At 31.4% G+C, this 15,127-nt stretch overlaps 1 protein-coding gene across 7 annotated transcripts in view; it reads left to right on the forward strand.

The window, feature by feature from the left end:
• Positions 1–15,127, forward strand: part of LOC129907232 (solute carrier family 12 member 6) — a 758,459-nt gene that overhangs the window by 181,295 nt on the left and 562,037 nt on the right. The gene's annotated exons all lie outside the window — the stretch shown is intronic.

Genomic DNA, 15,127 nt, shown 5'->3' on the forward strand with positions numbered 1-15,127 from the left:
CAAATAGAACCAGAGTTATTAATTTTAAGAGTTATCACCAAATTGTAAAATTTTCAAAAAGCAAATAAAAATTTAAAAAAAAGATTTTATATTTCCTACCTATATCCTTTTTTTTTATAATAAATAATTATAATTTCCCTGCCCTCACCATCCACGCAAAATAAATCATTAAATACCTTACCTTCCCTTATCAGCCACACTAAATAACTCCTTCAATACTTTACCTGCCTACCAAAGAAAAAAAACTTGAAGCAAACTCACAACAAACCATGAAAATAAATTTCAACCAAAAATAAAATCAACACTCAATTCCATGGACATTATTTTGCCGTCGCAAACGATACAAAAAAACATCCACATAATAATATGTGTGCACTATCATACAAAAAGAGAAAACCAAAATAAAAACAGAAAACCACCCTCGGCTTAAAAAAATTCTTAGCTACTTAAAAAAATCAGCAACGCAAAGGTAAGAAAATATCAAAAAAATATATATAAAATACAGAATATCCTTACAGCAGGATACTTCAATAGTAGAAAATAAAAAAGAAAAAAAAAATACCATCACCCTTGTCGCAACGATAGTGCGCTTCATAACACAACACACAAGGACACGAGAACAAAAAAGAAAAAAAGAGAGAAGGCCACAGTAATTTTTTTTAAGAGATTCCAATTTTTTTAAGGAATTCCCTCGCTCTCGCAACATTTTCCTACTAGCAACATGTTGTGGTACGCCATATCACGTACCACCCGAAAAATTTGGGGATCCGATAATTTGTATGGGATGCGACATCTTTGTATTCTATAATCTTTGCATATACCTACCCACCATTCACTTACAAAACTACTTTTTCGTCTTTTTTTACATCCCTTTTTTAAAACAGCCTTCTCGTCGGCCTACTTGTGGGATGCAATCCAGTTGTGAAAAAAAATATCTATAGGTACCTGGTACCTGCTTGCATCACAAAACGATCTTTTTTTGTTTTCATTTGCTTCTATTTAACATACATCTTGGTCCTTCGCATTTAAGAAATGTATTAAAAATAACTCTGTCTTTCCCACTCATGATAAGAACTTTTTTTTAATGTTGCGAGGGGTTTCTGCTTCATTATAATTTGGACCTATTGACAATTTGAGAGTCGAAATTCATTTTCACATTTTTTTTTATGCAAAATATTTTTGGTTGGAATCATTTTTTTTTTATGCATTTATGCAAATGCATTTTTTAATAGAAATTTTAACAGCTTTGATCCACACCAAATAAATCTTTTTCAAAATCAATAGATACATTACCTACCTCACTAAAGAAAATAACAAAAACCAAGAATGATCATTTTTATCACTACCTACCTACCCACCTACCTACCACTTGTTTGAATTTCTTTTTCCAACCAAAATAAAATTAACTACATTTTTCAAGGACGATTGCTGTCGAAAAGGAAAAAAACCTACCTACATATTATTACGTGTGTACCTATACACCTAAAAGTAATGCGCCTGTGCCTTGCGATTAATCAAAAAGGAAACAAAAATATAGAAATAGAAAACCACCCTCCAATTAAAAAAATAACTAAATATCTAACTACCGTCGAAAAGAAATTTAAAACCAAAAAAAAACTTATCAACCTTCTTCTGCTTACACGTATACCTCAAGCACACCAGTCACTTGCTAAAGTTGTTTTTCTTCTTTTTTTCATCAATCTTTAAAACTAGCCATCTCGTCTTCGCCCTGCTTGTGCGAAGCAATTCATTTGTGAAAAAAAAAAATATATACCCGCACGGCAAAACGATCCTTTTTGTTTTCATTTGTTCCTATTCAACTAACATCTCGGTCCTTCGCATTTAAGAAATGTATTAAAAATAACTCTCTCTTTCCCACTCATGTAAGAACTTTTTTTTTAATGTTGCGAAGGATTTCTGCTTTATTATGATTTGGACCTATTGACAATTTGAGGGTTGAAATTCATTTTCACATAATTTTGCTCATACACTCTTGTCATACATATATATATCTAAAATTGTTCTTATTTAAATTATTATTTTGAATCATGTGTTGTTATCAGTTTCCTGAATAATTTAAGAAAAAAAAAATAATTCATAGGTACATTCTCGCAGACAAATTATTTTTTGTTCTTTTCCTTATTCGTATCAACATTTAACTACTATCCCGCTTCCTCCCATTAAATAAATTCATCTATAAAAATGAACCCTCTCTTTTCTACGCAGTCATCGAAAAATTTTAAAATGTTTCTCAACAATTTAATTCTTGGATACATGTTTTGGACCAATGGGTAAAATCTGATGGTAGAAAATTTCAAGCACAGGAATTTGTTCTACGTGCGACATCTTTACTAGTTATATGATCTTTGGTTCAACCTCCAATGTAATCGTTTTTCCAGTTAAGGTCTTGACGAAGATCTGCATTTTGGGTGTTTTTCTATAAAACGTGCACCAAATGCCAATCATAAATTGAATAATATAATAACTTATGGGAATAACATGGGGTTTCTTGGACCTAGTTCGATCAATTTTATATTCCAGCCAAACCGTTTGTTCAAAAAATTTAAAACTTTAAAGACTCAAACTTTATAAGTGTAGCTATCATGTGAACATTTTTCAGATTTTAAATTGTTGTATGTATTTTTAAAGATTTAGCTTGGAAAATAAATCCTCTTTCCAAAAACATATAACATATTGAGAATTGTTAAAAAAATGACTGAGATATTGAAAGATTACATCGTAAAGTCTGTAAAAATGGTTTTTTGTAATGAAAACAAAATGGAGGGTTCCAAAAATATAGGGAAAATATTTTTATGCATTATTCGACCATACGAACAGCCTACACTATATCATTTCTCGGGTGTATTTTCAGTGTCGCGTCGCACCGTGTTATTAATAGTCCTCTTCATTATAGCTTTTGACGATATCTGTACAAGCTTTTAGACTTTTGTAGTCCAGTAATTTTAGGTTTTATCTGCGGAAAAATTCCTACTGGGCTCGATTTTGGTTTAGACCTTCGTTACGGCGTTGTTATGAAGATGTGAAAAATCGACATTGATAACGCGTCCGCGTAAGAAGTTTTAGAGGTCAAAAGGTCACGAAAATCGCATATATATCGTGACCTGTTGCTCGGAGGTCTATAGAAAATCTGTTCGTCATAAAATTATATACAAATATTGCCTTATGCATTTTTCTGTAAATCCAACCGTTTTTGGAATAGAGCTGTTTCAAGAGTAGGCATAAAACATGATACGTAATAATAGGTTTGTTTTATTTAAGAGTGAATAATTCAGTATTTGAATACTGAAAAATACATGTGTAATCTCTTTTGCTTTTTGTTAATACGTTTTTATAAGTTTCACTTGTAATCGATATTCAAACTAAATAAAACCATTTTTAAATTTTTACAGTGCGCAAAAAGTATAAAAATAATTTATTGAAAAAAAAAAAAAACATTTTCATCAAAAAAAGCAAAAAAAAAACATGAATTTTTATCTTCTCACGTCATTAATTCCATTTTTTCCCTAACAACCCATAAAAAATTTTATACCATCTGAAAGCTTACTGTCTTAGCTCAAAATATACAGGGTGATTCAGGAGTAATATGCCAAAAAGCTAGAGCGTGTAGGTTAGGTTGAGACAAGAAAAAAAATCGTATGGGAGGTGGGGTCTATTCCCCCTTGTTTAGCGGGGAGGGGCAATTTAAAAAAAGTTTACTTATTTTGGAAAAAAAATTATTTAAAACCAACGGTTATACTTACAATAAAGTGCTTTACCTTTTTGTAAAGCTAAAACAAAGCCATTTTATGGCTCAGTTTTTGAAAAAATAATTTTTAAAACCAAAATTTTGAAAAAAAAAAAATGGAAAAAAATGTCAAACTAATTTTTTTCAAAATTTTATGTAATTAAGTACTAATTTAAACCAAATTCAAAAATATCTTGTCAATTTCGAGAAATTAACAAAAAACCAAAACTACTTTTTTTTAAAAAACCTCTTTATTTTCTGTTTTTACGTGGCTGGACTTGTTGATAAATTAATTTATGAAACATTAACCATTCGTCAATTATTTTTTAAACATTCAGACTTAAATAAGGATACAATAAAGTGATACAGTATTGGATTAACCATGAATTGAGAGAATTGAGAATTTTTCTTACTATGTCTGCGGTGCTCGCCGCCCATGGATTCTAGCTTTAAGGGCTTTTAGGCAATAAAATCGCAATTTCTTAGTGAAAATTGAATACAAATTAATAATAAACATCCAAAAGATAAATCGATGACAAGAAAAGGCAAATACGAAGGAAAAGAATTCAAATGTTATCTAAGAAAAAATTATTCTCTTGAAACCTTTAAAAATCAAAGAATATGATTTAAAAAGTCCTTTTTCTTATTTTGAACTGCTTGCGCAAGTATTTTTTTTATTGTTTTTCATTAAAATAAAACAATTTTATTGCCTTAAGGCACTTAGAGCTAGAATCCATTGGGGGCGAGCACCCCTGGGGTATGAAAAATTCTCAGTTAAGTTTTCAGGTGTTATCTATGAAAAAGTTGATCAATTCAGGGTTTAATAAACAAGAGCATCGAATTTAAAAAATTTTTTTTTTCAAAATTTTGAGTTGAAAAATTAATTTTTCAAAAACTGTGCCATAAAATGGCTTTGTTTAAAATTTTTTTTTAAGACTAGACTAGCTTTAAAAAATTTATAGCACGTTATTTTAAGTATAACCTTTATAAGCCCCTTCCCTCTAAACGAGGGGGAATAGACCCCCCTCCCATACGATTTTTTAAACTCGATCAAATTTCATTAAAAAAAGCAAAAAAAAACATTTATTTTTAAAAAAATGTATACCATGTGAAAGCTTATTATTCACATGACGTATCAATCTCATTTAAAAGATGCCTGCAAGAGAAGTTAGAATTTTTTAAAGTCAACCATGTCGAATTTCCAGACTGAGATTACGGTACTTCCCACACTGGTGGCTGTTCGGTGGGCAATAGATCTCCACTGGTGTTTTGAGGTTTTTCGCAAGTTTCTTGATTTAACATTGTGTAGCGTGTAGTTAGTCTACCGTTATGTGCGATATACCAAATGAAAGGTAATTGTATCAGGCTCATAAAAGTTCAATAAAATTTCTATCTGCTCTTGGTCAAAAGTTATAACCTGTTAAATTCTAAAATTTTATTTTACCGTTATCTCAAAATTGTGTTTACGAAAATGATTGAAACTAAGCACACATTTAGTCGTCTTCATGGTCTATCATTACTCCATATTCTTTATTCCTGTATCTATTAAAGAAAAAAGATGAAAATAAAAAACGATGAAAATCGGTTAAAAACGGTCAAAAAACGTGTTTTTTAAGAACTTGTTTCTTCCGTTATTCAGTCAAAACTTACTAAACAATTCCAATTTTTTGCACATGTACGCATAAAGTTTGCTTTACCTACAAGTTTGAGATTTTTTGAATGCTCCGAAAAATAGCTAAAAATCAAAAACTACCCAAAAATATCCATAAAAACCAAAGTGTTTTTCAAAAATTCATATTTCGAAACGCAAAGTGTAGGAAAAAATCCGTATTAGACCCATAATTTGTTTTCCCTCATCTTTCACCTGGCACCTTTATAATTGTCAAACATAATTTTCCCTACCCAAAATCATCATTTTGTCATAGCCCCAACAAACAAACAAAACGTTATAGCTTAGTTTCAAAATTTTTTATAATCCAGTCAAATAAGGGTTTCACCTCGGAATGAATGCTAATAGAATTTTTTTTTGCTCAATACCTTCGTTTTGGCATTCTATAACATACCTCAAAAGTCTAGAAAAATCTCATGTCCGGAAGTCGCGATTTTCAAGGTCAAAGTGCGAAATGGAGTTTTTTTAAATTAACAATAATAGACAATGGTACTATATACAAAGTTAAGATATTCCCTAGATATATCTTTAAAAAAAATTAACCTTTATAATTTTTTTTAAAGATATATCTAGGGAATATCTTAACTTTGTATATAGTACCATTGTCTATTATTGTTAATTTAAAAAAACTCCATTTCGCACTTTGACCTTGAAAATCGCGACTTCCGGACATGAGATTTTTCTAGACTTTTGAGGTATGTTATAGAATGCCAAAACGAAGGTATTGAGCAAAAAAAAATTCTATTAGCATTCATTCCGAGGTGAAACCCTTATTTGACTGGATTATAAAAAATTTTGAAACTAAGCTATAACGTTTTGTTTGTTTGTTGGGGCTATGACAAAATGATGATTTTGGGTAGGGAAAATTATGTTTGACAATTATAAAGGTGCCAGGTGAAAGATGAGGGAAAACAAATTATGGGTCTAATACGGATTTTTTCCTACACTTTGCGTTTCGAAATATGAATTTTTGAAAAACACTTTGGTTTTTATGGATATTTTTGGGTAGTTTTTGATTTTTAGCTATTTTTCGGAGCATTCAAAAAATCTCAAACTTGTAGGTAAAGCAAACTTTATGCGTACATGTGCAAAAAATTGGAATTGTTTAGTAAGTTTTGACTGAATAACGGAAGAAACAAGTTCTTAAAAAACACGTTTTTTGACCGTTTTTAACCGATTTTCATCGTTTTTTATTTTCATCTTTTTTCTTTAATAGATACAGGAATAAAGAATATGGAGTAATGATAGACCATGAAGACGACTAAATGTGTGCTTAGTTTCAATCATTTTCGTAAACACAATTTTGAGATAACGGTAAAATAAAATTTTAGAATTTAACAGGTTATAACTTTTGACCAAGAGCAGATAGAAATTTTATTGAACTTTTATGAGCCTGATACAATTACCTTTCATTTGGTATATCGCACATAACGGTAGACTAACTACACGCTACACAATGTTAAATCAAGAAACTTGCGAAAAACCTCAAAACACCAGTGGAGATCTATTGCCCACCGAACAGCCACCAGTGTGGGAAGTACCGTAATCTCAGTCTGGAAATTCGACATGGTTGACTTTAAAAAATTCTAACTTCTCTTGCAGGCATCTTTTAAATGAGATTGATACGTCATGTGAATAATAAGCTTTCACATGGTATACATTTTTTTAAAAATAAATGTTTTTTTTTGCTTTTTTTAATGAAATTTGATCGAGTTTAAAAAATCGTATGGGAGGGGGGTCTATTCCCCCTCGTTTAGAGGGAAGGGGCTTATAAAGGTTATACTTAAAATAACGTGCTATACCTTTTTTAAAGCTAGTCTAGTCTTAAAAAAAAATTTTAAACAAAGCCATTTTATGGCACAGTTTTTGAAAAATTAATTTTTCAACTCAAAATTTTGAAAAAAAAAATTTTTTAAATTCGATGCTCTTGTTTATTAAACCCTGAATTGATCAACTTTTTCATAGATAACACCTGAAAACTTAACTGAGAATTTTTCATACCCCAGGGGTGCTCGCCCCCAATGGATTCTAGCTCTAAGTGCCTTAAGGCAATAAAATTGTTTTATTTTAATGAAAAACAATAAAAAAAATACTTGCGCAAGCAGTTCAAAATAAGAAAAAGGACTTTTTAAATCATATTCTTTGATTTTTAAAGGTTTCAAGAGAATAATTTTTTCTTAGATAACATTTGAATTCTTTTCCTTCGTATTTGCCTTTTCTTGTCATCGATTTATCTTTTGGATGTTTATTATTAATTTGTATTCAATTTTCACTAAGAAATTGCGATTTTATTGCCTAAAAGCCCTTAAAGCTAGAATCCATGGGCGGCGAGCACCGCAGACATAGTAAGAAAAATTCTCAATTCTCTCAATTCATGGTTAATCCAATACTGTATCACTTTATTGTATCCTTATTTAAGTCTGAATGTTTAAAAAATAATTGACGAATGGTTAATGTTTCATAAATTAATTTATCAACAAGTCCAGCCACGTAAAAACAGAAAATAAAGAGGTTTTTTAAAAAAAAGTAGTTTTGGTTTTTTGTTAATTTCTCGAAATTGACAAGATATTTTTGAATTTGGTTTAAATTAGTACTTAATTACATAAAATTTTGAAAAAAATTAGTTTGACATTTTTTTCCATTTTTTTTTTTTCAAAATTTTGGTTTTAAAAATTATTTTTTCAAAAACTGAGCCATAAAATGGCTTTGTTTTAGCTTTACAAAAAGGTAAAGCACTTTATTGTAAGTATAACCGTTGGTTTTAAATAATTTTTTTTCCAAAATAAGTAAACTTTTTTTAAATTGCCCCTCCCCGCTAAACAAGGGGGAATAGACCCCACCTCCCATACGATTTTTTTTCTTGTCTCAACCTAACCTACACGCTCTAGCTTTTTGGCATATTACTCCTGAATCACCCTGTATATTTTGAGCTAAGACAGTAAGCTTTCAGATGGTATAAAATTTTTTATGGGTTGTTAGGGAAAAAATGGAATTAATGACGTGAGAAGATAAAAATTCATGTTTTTTTTTTGCTTTTTTTGATGAAAATGTTTTTTTTTTTTTTCAATAAATTATTTTTATACTTTTTGCGCACTGTAAAAATTTAAAAATGGTTTTATTTAGTTTGAATATCGATTACAAGTGAAACTTATAAAAACGTATTAACAAAAAGCAAAAGAGATTACACATGTATTTTTCAGTATTCAAATACTGAATTATTCACTCTTAAATAAAACAAACCTATTATTACGTATCATGTTTTATGCCTACTCTTGAAACAGCTCTATTCCAAAAACGGTTGGATTTACAGAAAAATGCATAAGGCAATATTTGTATATAATTTTATGACGAACAGATTTTCTATAGACCTCCGAGCAACAGGTCACGATATATATGCGATTTTCGTGACCTTTTGACCTCTAAAACTTCTTACGCGGACGCGTTATCAATGTCGATTTTTCACATCTTCATAACAACGCCGTAACGAAGGTCTAAACCAAAATCGAGCCCAGTAGGAATTTTTCCGCAGATAAAACCTAAAATTACTGGACTACAAAAGTCTAAAAGCTTGTACAGATATCGTCAAAAGCTATAATGAAGAGGACTATTAATAACACGGTGCGACGCGACACTGAAAATACACCCGAGAAATGATATAGTGTAGGCTGTTCGTATGGTCGAATAATGCATAAAAATATTTTCCCTATATTTTTGGAACCCTCCATTTTGTTTTCATTACAAAAAACCATTTTTACAGACTTTACGATGTAATCTTTCAATATCTCAGTCATTTTTTTAACAATTCTCAATATGTTATATGTTTTTGGAAAGAGGATTTATTTTCCAAGCTAAATCTTTAAAAATACATACAACAATTTAAAATCTGAAAAATGTTCACATGATAGCTACACTTATAAAGTTTGAGTCTTTAAAGTTTTAAATTTTTTGAACAAACGGTTTGGCTGGAATATAAAATTGATCGAACTAGGTCCAAGAAACCCCATGTTATTCCCATAAGTTATTATATTATTCAATTTATGATTGGCATTTGGTGCACGTTTTATAGAAAAACACCCAAAATGCAGATCTTCGTCAAGACCTTAACTGGAAAAACGATTACATTGGAGGTTGAACCAAAGATCATATAACTAGTAAAGATGTCGCACGTAGAACAAATTCCTGTGCTTGAAATTTTCTACCATCAGATTTTACCCATTGGTCCAAAACATGTATCCAAGAATTAAATTGTTGAGAAACATTTTAAAATTTTTCGATGACTGCGTAGAAAAGAGAGGGTTCATTTTTATAGATGAATTTATTTAATGGGAGGAAGCGGGATAGTAGTTAAATGTTGATACGAATAAGGAAAAGAACAAAAAATAATTTGTCTGCGAGAATGTACCTATGAATTATTTTTTTTTTCTTAAATTATTCAGGAAACTGATAACAACACATGATTCAAAATAATAATTTAAATAAGAACAATTTTAGATATATATATGTATGACAAGAGTGTATGAGCAAAATTATGTGAAAATGAATTTCAACCCTCAAATTGTCAATAGGTCCAAATCATAATAAAGCAGAAATCCTTCGCAACATTAAAAAAAAAGTTCTTACATGAGTGGGAAAGAGAGAGTTATTTTTAATACATTTCTTAAATGCGAAGGACCGAGATGTTAGTTGAATAGGAACAAATGAAAACAAAAAGGATCGTTTTGCCGTGCGGGTATATATTTTTTTTTTTCACAAATGAATTGCTTCGCACAAGCAGGGCGAAGACGAGATGGCTAGTTTTAAAGATTGATGAAAAAAAGAAGAAAAACAACTTTAGCAAGTGACTGGTGTGCTTGAGGTATACGTGTAAGCAGAAGAAGGTTGATAAGTTTTTTTTTGGTTTTAAATTTCTTTTCGACGGTAGTTAGATATTTAGTTATTTTTTTAATTGGAGGGTGGTTTTCTATTTCTATATTTTTGTTTCCTTTTTGATTAATCGCAAGGCACAGGCGCATTACTTTTAGGTGTATAGGTACACACGTAATAATATGTAGGTAGGTTTTTTTCATGGTCTATCATTACTCCATATTCTTTATTCCTGTATCTATTAAAGAAAAAAGATGAAAATAAAAAACGATGAAAATCGGTTAAAAACGGTCAAAAAACGTGTTTTTTAAGAACTTGTTTCTTCCGTTATTCAGTCAAAACTTACTAAACAATTCCAATTTTTTGCACATGTACGCATAAAGTTTGCTTTACCTACAAGTTTGAGATTTTTTGAATGCTCCGAAAAATAGCTAAAAATCAAAAACTACCCAAAAATATCCATAAAAACCAAAGTGTTTTTCAAAAATTCATATTTCGAAACGCAAAGTGTAGGAAAAAATCCGTATTAGACCCATAATTTGTTTTCCCTCATCTTTCACCTGGCACCTTTATAATTGTCAAACATAATTTTCCCTACCCAAAATCATCATTTTGTCATAGCCCCAACAAACAAACAAAACGTTATAGCTTAGTTTCAAAATTTTTTATAATCCAGTCAAATAAGGGTTTCACCTCGGAATGAATGCTAATAGAATTTTTTTTTGCTCAATACCTTCGTTTTGGCATTCTATAACATACCTCAAAAGTCTAGAAAAATCTCATGTCCGGAAGTCGCGATTTTCAAGGTCAAAGTGCGAAATGGAGTTTTTTTAAATTAACAATAATAGACAATGGTACTATATACAAAGTTAAGATATTCCCTAGATATATCTTTAAAAAAAATTAATAATTAATTAACAATAATAGACAATGGTACTATATACAAAGTTAAGATATTCCCTAGATATATCTTTAAAAAAAATTAATTTTTTTTAAAGATATATCTAGGGAATATCTTAACTTTGTATATAGTACCATTGTCTATTATTGTTAATTTAAAAAAACTCCATTTCGCACTTTGACCTTGAAAATTAATTTTTTTTAAAGATATATCTAGGGAATATCTTAACTTTGTATATAGTACCATTGTCTATTATTGTTAATTTAAAAAAACTCCATTTCGCACTTTGACCTTGAAAATCGCGACTTCCGGACAAATTTTATGTCTAATTTGACTCGACTAAATTGATTAATTATTATTGCTGATATCCAGTTCCCATGCATATCCACGCCTCATGTTTCCCGGTGGGAACGATCGCCAACTTCCGTCGCTCGTGTGCAGCGTTTGCACTTTTGCTAGTCAGGTTAATACCTGACTGTGATAACTGCCCCCCTCTCAAATATCTGCGTCCCGCAGATTGCAAGTTGAATGAGGACAGCAACTTGAACTTCCGTTGGTGTCATCGAACTTTGAGGTAGGTCTGGGTATTGGAATTGGTTTCCGACGGAAGGATAGACGGAGTTGTGGTACGTTGACCCTTCCATAGATTTTTTTCCAAAGTAAGGATATTATTGCTAAGACTGTTAAGAATAAGAAGATTTCTGTAAGGATAGAGGAATTAAGATTACACCGGCACACAAAAAAATAAGTTTCATGTACCAGGAAGCAGACCTATCTTTCTATATGTTTTTGGGACCGCTGAATCCGATTTTCAAGTCCGTTTTGCCCGGTCACCCTTCAGTTTTGAGAAAAATGCAAAAAACTCCAAAAAAGTCATAAAAATTCAAACAAAATGCACTCACAGCTCAAAACTGGAGGGTGATGGGGCCAAACGGACTTCAAATTCGGATTCAGCGTGCCCAAAAACATATAGAAAGATAGGTCTGGTTTCTGGTTCATGACACTTTTTTTTTTGTGTGCCGGTGTTATTTTTAATGGTATTAATAAGCTCAATATTCTTCGTGTTGAGATCATGCACGTATTCCAGGTTTGGTTTAATCTTGTGGATTGTTATATTCGTCAGGACGGGAGGAAGCGCTTGAGGACTCGATACCATCTTACTATTGTATGTCTTCTCTTTAATTTTTACCCATTAATTATCCAGCTGAATCAGATAGGTGCCTTCTAAAGGAATAGAGGAATTTTTATTTAAAATAGTTCCATTAAAATTTGTTAGGAAAACTGTATTTTCCCCGACCAGTTCGATGATTTTTTCGTTCGTTGTTTTGTAATTACACAGAGCATTTCCACCTTTGAGAATTCTGGATATGCAAGAGTTTTCAGGAATTTTTTGAAGGACATTCTCTTCGCACACAGATGTATTAGCAATGTTAAGACAGTCTCCAATTAGACCGTACGTTTCGTTATGGTTTAATAAAAGTCTGGAATAGTCCAAGTCAATTTGTCTATTGTTTTTAATCGCCGCATGAACGGTAATTAAATGATGTACCCTAGGGTCAATTTTAGGTATAGATAAGACGTAAAGGCCCCAGCCCATAGAATCCGTTGCGTCCGTTCCGTCGAAGTTTTTGACTGACAGCTCGATAAAATACACACGTTCTTATGGGAAGCGACCCATAAGCGACGGATCGGACGGAGACGGACGGTTTCGACGGAAGAAGTTGCCCAACTTTCTACTTTTTCATCCGTCGTATGGTTTGACATTGGTTGTCAACAATAGATCTGTTCATTTTTCTGTTTGAGAGTGCACACCGGGGAATTTCAGAACTAAATGAACTGCGTTCTTTTCTTCTCCGATTTTATGAGTTGTGAAATTTCAGTATTCATTAGTGAATTAATTGTAATAAAAGTAACATTTAACTCCCTATTTTATTTCTGAATTTAATTAGATATGTGAATTCACCATGAATACCCTTAAAATGTTAAAACAAAAATATTTAAACCTTTTGTTTTAAGGAATATATTATATGAAGAGCTTGTGCAAATTTAAACGCAAAGCCTATAGTACTCAGCTGAAGTGAAACGAAAAATTTTGAAGAGTCAACAGCGAACATTTTAACGAAAAAATAACATCGGATATTATAGTAAAGTAAAAATTATAAAAGTACAAAACAAAAAATTCGAGAAAAAACATCAGAAAATAACTTTGGGAGCAAAAACAAAACAAATTTAATTTCGTTCAAGATTTTGTTAACGAAATTTTATATGCAAAATTTCGCTTCGCTTCAGCTGCGTACTAGGCTGAAAGCCTTAACAACATTGGCTCAAAAGGTGAAAAAGTACCAAAGTGAAAATTTTCAAACGCATTTTTCGATAGTTTTTCCGACCGGAAAATTAAGACAAATGATGCAGAAAAACATATTTTTTGTTGAAAAGAACAATTTGAGTACTCTTTCTTAACTCTTAAAAGTTGTTTACATCAGAAAATATCAGAAATTCCCTTTTATTTTACAAAAAAAGAGCAACGATAGTTCTTAAAAATTGTTTCAGAACTTCGTTAGAGCACATTCAGCGAAAAAAAATCGAACACACCTAGGAATTTGAAGTGAGCTGTCAAAAAGCAATCCGTCGTACGACGTATTCTATGGGTCACCCCTTTCTGTCCCAAACTTCAACTTCAACGTATGGATTGACGGAACGGACGCAACGGATTCTATGGGCTGGGGCCTTAAAGTAGCAATGTCCCATTACAATATACTGATGGTCGTCCGTATTCAACTGCTTCTACAACGTTTTGGTAAGGTAGTGTCTAAAGTTCATTTACTATGGTATTAATTTCTTCAGAGTCCAAGAGGTTGCTATTCACTATTCCGTTCTTAGCTAATTGGCAAGCTCTTACTATCTCATTAATCCCTTCTTTTAAAATAAGTATCTTGTCAAGTAAGTCGTGTCTTAGTTTATCTGTTTCTGTTTTTGTACAGCGTTACTGTAGCGTTCAATTAGTTTGTTAATTTTGTCCGTTACTTCCTGAGTCTTTTCAAACAATTTTTTATTGATAATGTATTGCTGGTTATGTTGTTTTCTGTGATGTATGTCTGTTCCTTTAAAAGATTGTCCCAGTCAGTTGCGTCTGGAGAACCACCTATCCATTTCCAGGCAGTCCCTATCCAATTTATTGACCTAACCCTCCTTGTTCTTGAGTCTCTCAATTCGTCAATCCTATCCTTGATTTTTTTTATGTGATAATTCAGAATAGTTCTCGTTTCTTCGTCCTTTAGATGTTTAAACGTAAGTCGTTCGGTTTCCTGTACAAGTATATCGTATTTTTTTAAGTCAATAACATGTACGAGCTTAAAAACTCCCCTCGTTATCCAGGCATTTGTCTCTTTAATCGTTACCACCGGTGATTTATGATAGGCAAATATATGCAGTGACTGCATGGGATTGAAAAGAACTACTAATCTGTAATGTATACAATCAAATTTATTAAGTACAGTTTAATTTCTTAAAATCTATTTCATAGGTTATAAAATTATAATATTTTATAGATGTATGCATAAATTGCATTCTGTAATTCTTTTTTACTTGCTCAATAGGGCAAGTATTGGTTTCGTGTCGAAAAAAAAAATTGAGGTTTTAATCAAAACCAACATTACGATGATGGAGAACTCTGAAAAAGTGGGTCTCACAATTCCGTCCGTCCGTCTGTGCGTCTGTGCGTCTGTGCGTCCATCTGTACACATTTCCACAGCCTAAACGGGTGGACGGATTTTCTTTAAATTTGGTACAGATGATTTTTATGGAATTTTGAAAGTTGGTTTTTTTTTGTTTTTTTTTATCTCGTTTAGAAAGTGTACCCCCCATACAAATTTTTTTTTAAAACCAAATAACTCGAAAACGGCTCTAACGATTTTGATTAAACCTTACAGGCGTAGTATTCAAAGCTAAT

Source organism: Episyrphus balteatus, chromosome 1 (assembly GCF_945859705.1).
Source record: "Episyrphus balteatus chromosome 1, idEpiBalt1.1, whole genome shotgun sequence".
NCBI lineage: Eukaryota > Metazoa > Arthropoda > Insecta > Diptera > Syrphidae > Episyrphus > Episyrphus balteatus.